The following is a 4,970-nucleotide window of genomic DNA, read 5'->3' as shown; positions in this document are numbered from 1 at the left end:
CTCTCTGTTTACCTGTCCTTTCTTTCCCTTTCTCCCTCTCTCTCTCTCTCTCTCTCTCTCTCTCTCTCTTTCTCTATCTATCTATCTATCTATCTATCTTCCTCATTATCTCTAGTTATCACTTTGTATGTATATGAATCTTATCATTCTACATGTCTCTCTATTACTCTCTGTTTAGCTGTCCTTTCTTTCCCTTTCTCTCTCTCTCTCTCTCTCTCTCTTCATAATTATCTCTTTGTCATTGTATTTGTCGCTAGAGAGTAATCTCCCTTTCATCTGTGTCTCTTTACAACTCTTTATATTCTCTTTTTTATTCACGCTTTATATTCTCTCTGTTTATATTTTTTCTTTCATTCTTTCTATATATCTGCCTCTCTCCCTTTTTTTTTGTAACTCTATAACTGCTGCCCTTTCTCGATTTCTGTATCTTTATCACTCTTGATTAACCCTGATACATCAATTAAATTGCTATGTAAATTGCGATGTAAATACCCCGAGTAATCCGACAAGCAGCAAAATGCTACCCCTACACTATAAAGATTCTTAGATACTGGAAAAACTTCTACTCAAATAGTTTCTTCCCTCCAACTGCTAGACTTTGGAATTTCCTCCAGGGTCTCTGTTTCCCTGGCTGTACAGACACGCAGAAGTTCAAATGTAATGTTAATAAGCATCTTGCTGCTCAACTCACTACATAGTATCCTATAAATGTTGTCCCAATTATTCCCCCCTCACGTCAAAGTGACACTGTGCCTTGTTTGGAGTGAATTAGCGGTAAAAATCAAAAAGACATCCGTCCCAATTTTCCTTTTTAGTTAATGAATCCGACTTAAGTAAAGTCAACTTGTTTATTTTTACTATAATGATCACCGCTTATTAAGGCCTAAAGCCACACGAGGATAAGAATTAATGAGAGGAATGTTCAGTGTTCATATACTTATAGATTAGGTCCACAATAAGATTGGATCTGCAGACGACCGTGTTGTAATCTGTTAAGAAGAAGTTCTGAGGTAATGTTTCCACAGACGTGAAACACGTGAATAAGCTCTTTTCATGGAAATTCCGCTTGACGCTATGCACACGTTGGAGAAAAGACTATTTATTATGTTAGAGTTCTTGTTGTGAATGTCTTACAGGGAAAAGCCAGATATTAGAGCTCAATCGAGTACATTTAGCTGTTCTTTCTAGAAAAGAACCTGTTTATTTACTTTAAACAAAGGGTATTTCATATCTCTTCATATGAAGTTGGGTATAGATGTCTATATGTACACAATTCACTCTTAAACTAATTAACCGATCACTATAAATTTTCGAATATATTTGCTCGGCGTAATGGGTGCTATTATAGGCTATACTTAGTATTAGTTAATGTTGTGAAAAAAGAACACACAAAAATCTAGTAATTTTTGTGAAATTTTAATTTTAATATTCCCAAAATTTAAGTTCCTTTGGAGTATTTTAAAATTGTTTTAGGCAGAAAATCACAATTGAAAATTAGAATATTTCAGATTTACATTAAATTTGGTTTATAGTGCAAGATTCTCTGAATTACAATTTCTTAAGATATCTGACATTTTAGTTAATTTCTATTTAAATAAGGCAGTAGATGCATGTATGTATATGTGCCTGTGTGTAAAGTTTTACCTCTAAACTCTTAATCTACAAGCGACATAACATTGAAATTAACAGGAAAAATAATCATACACCAAGGATGGTTCATGAGGAGTAATATCTTTGGATAGATGAATAACACGTACAGAAGTCGGCAAGTTGAAATGCAAAATGTCCATTTCAAATTGCTCAGAGTTCTTTTAGTTTGCGCATGCGTAAATTAACCAGAATAAAATATGGTTTATATTTTATGTCGTGTTAGCTAAAACGGTAGCGAGCCCGGCTGGGCCCTTGTATGTTTTGGTTTTGATTCTAGCATTAAGTACACTATATATATTCAATAGAGAATTGGCTCTGTAATAATTAATACAAAATCTGCCTGAATTATATAAATATAATGTTTTATATATTTCTACAAACTAAATATCATTAAACAAATATTCGAAATGTATCTAAAAAAAAAAAAACAAGTGAAGCATGCAGTGAACGAGGCATAAAATGACTAAGTTAAGCATTTGTCCCCCCCCCATTTAACTCCAAAAGTTCCCAGGGGATGTCAAATCCTGGTGAAAATAAACAAAAGGTGCAGTGTTAGGCCTTACGTAAAATTGAGTTTTGCACCATGCAAAAAACGAAATGACTAAGACCAGCATTTGCTCCCTCCCATTTAGCCTCAAAAGCCTCCAAGGCCTTAACATGATTATATAAATATTATAAGCGTATTTTACGACCAGCAAGGTCATCACCTATAATAATCTAGAAATACATTAATGTTGTGGATTTTGATTAGAATCAATATTCTAGAGATGAGGTATAATCTGACTTCATCTTGATTTTAATCTTCTTAAAGTGGGACGTAAAAGTGATGCAAAACTGTTCAGCTCGAAGTATTAATTTCACTACACTTGGAACGAGTATTCTCCGAGTTTACTATGAAACCATTTTGTTTAAATCATATTTTTGTCGAAATCTGCAAAAAAAAAAAATATATATATATATATATATATTACTCTCATATCCTTAACTGAAGAGACCAGCTGGCCTTAATCTGACTCTTTTAAAATGTCAACAAATTCATTATACAGACTTATCTGGGTCAGAACTATTTAATCTGTCCTCACTTGTTTCCTTGGACGAGTTTATAAGCGTTAACGCTGTAAAGACGCATTGTTTCGAGCTATAAAAGGAAAATAAGTTTTTTTTTGGGGGGGGGGGATCTAAGACTGCGCATTTTTTTTGGTTTCCCTCGACATAAAAAAAAAGATTTAATTGTCGTGTATCAAGTATATCTAGAATGGAATGCTTAAGGTGAAATCCAAATTGATAAAAGTTGAATTTAAAACTGCTTATAAATGAAGGCAGATAAAGGGGGGGGGAGAAGGGGAACAGAGATAGATAGATAGAGAAAGAGAGAGAGAACAAAAGTGATAAAAAGATACTTGAGATTATTTACTGTTTCTATAAAATAAACTATCCGTTATTTATTTATTTATTTATTTATTTTAGATACATTTTGAATATTTGTTTAATAATATTTAGTTTCTAGAAATATATAAAACATATCCAGAACAACAAGTAGGGGACACCCGGGTTTGAACCGGGGACCTCTCGATCTGCAGTCGAATGCTCTACCACTGAGCTATATCCCCAGCACATGAGATATTCGTCTTTATACAGTAGTTTTGTCTAAACAGTCCAAATTTAGTACGAACTTTCTCACATTTCAATGGCTGTTGATTGACTGGCGATAGTTTTCGTCACATTTTCTTTCTGGACAATCAATCAACATCCATTGAAATAAGAGAAAAGTCCTACTAAATTTAGACCGTTTAAGAAATAAGAGTATTTAAACATTACTATCTTATGTGTCGGGGATATAGCTCAGTGGTAGAGCATTCGACTGCAGATCGAGAGGTCCCCGGTTCAAACCCGGGTGTCCCCTGGATGCCATTTTATTTTAATTTCTTAAAACTAATTAGCCTTCAGCAAAAATGCTAACCTTATCTATAAAAACTATCGCATTGTTTATTATATTTAAACAATAAACACTACAGACCGCTCAGGCATTTTCTTCAACGTCCTCGCATTGGTACGCTCTAAATGTGTTTCTCATTCTCTCCCCTTCTCCGTTGATCTTTATCTAGAATCAATGTTTGATTCAACACTTTTCAATTTTGCATTTCTCGTTAAATATTCCGCGTTAATCCTAGTTTGCTATGGCACACGGAAATCGATTGTTTTTGTTTTATTTTTTGTTTTTGTGTTATTGTTTTTTTGTTTTTTGCTTTTTGTTTTTTGTTTTTTTTTGTTTTTTTTTTGTTTTCGTTTTTTTATATATATAGAGGGAAATAAAAAAAATGGTTTGTTTGAGAAAAAAACAAAAACAAACCAAACAAATAATAACCTTGCTTCCTTTTCTAACTCGAAACAATTTATCTTCACAATGTTATAATTAGAAAAGTCAGAGGTTCCAATATTAATGTTTGAAAATTTATGTTAAAATATATACTGTTTCATGGCAATCCTGAAGTATAATTTTTTTACATAGGCATAACCACTTATCAAGGCCCGGGGACCACTCGAGGATAAGGGATAACAGTATACAGTAGTCAATTGGACAATATAGTAATGGTTAGTAATGGAAATTCGGTAAATTTGTTAACTTAAGTGGGACGGTTCATCAAGAACTTGTTTACGTTGGACTTGAAGACAACCATATTGTAGTCAGCTGGAAAGCAGGGAAACGGAAGACAATTCCACAGGCGTGCAGTTCTAAGAAAGAAGCTTTGTTCATGGAATCTACGTTTAGGTTTAGGCGCAGATAAAGAGTGGGGGGAATTATTGATAGTGTTTTCAGCTAGACGAGTGTTTCTTGTGAAAGTTTGGCGAGGGGGAGACCATAGACTGAAGCTCAGTAGAGCACTTGCCATGAAAATAACGATAAAGCAGAGACAAACTCGTAACATATCTTCTATGAGATAGAGGTAGCAGGGAAGAGAAAAGGACACCTCCTACGAGGGTACAAAGTCTATTTTGAACTCTATCAAGGCAGGACAAGTCCTTTCTAGCAGTTCCTGCCCAGATGTGGCAACAGTACTCTATCCTTGGACATACCTGACTCTTATATAGATAGAGAATTGCATCAGCAGTGAGATATGTACTGGTTCGATAGCAGGATCCCACCATTTTTTCAGCGGCCTTGTCAATAGATTTGATGTACGTGTTCCATTTAAGATCAGGAGTAAAGGTCAAGCCAAGAAGCTTGTCAAAGCATGAGGCCTCCCCAAGACGAGATCCATTCATTTCAATCGATGCCAGAGGGGGATCAGAATGTTGATGATGTAAAGATAGAAGCTTGG

General features: G+C 34.5%; 2 non-coding genes across 2 annotated transcripts; one reads left to right on the top strand and one right to left on the bottom strand.

Moving 5' to 3' along the window:
• Positions 1 to 3,188: 3,188 nt before the first annotated feature.
• Positions 3,189 to 3,260, bottom strand: Trnac-gca (transfer RNA cysteine (anticodon GCA)). The gene has a single exon. It is a non-coding gene; the product is annotated as a tRNA-Cys (tRNA).
• Positions 3,261 to 3,481: 221 nt separating this feature from the next.
• On the top strand, positions 3,482 to 3,553 carry Trnac-gca (transfer RNA cysteine (anticodon GCA)). The gene has a single exon. It is a non-coding gene; the product is annotated as a tRNA-Cys (tRNA).
• The last annotated feature ends 1,417 nt before the right edge of the window (positions 3,554 to 4,970 follow it).

Source organism: Euprymna scolopes, chromosome 16 (assembly GCF_053919585.1).
Source record: "Euprymna scolopes isolate OS-2025 chromosome 16, ASM5391958v1, whole genome shotgun sequence".
Classification (NCBI taxonomy): Eukaryota; Metazoa; Mollusca; class Cephalopoda; order Sepiida; family Sepiolidae; genus Euprymna; species Euprymna scolopes.
This window is presented reverse-complemented; position numbering and strand designations above follow the sequence as displayed.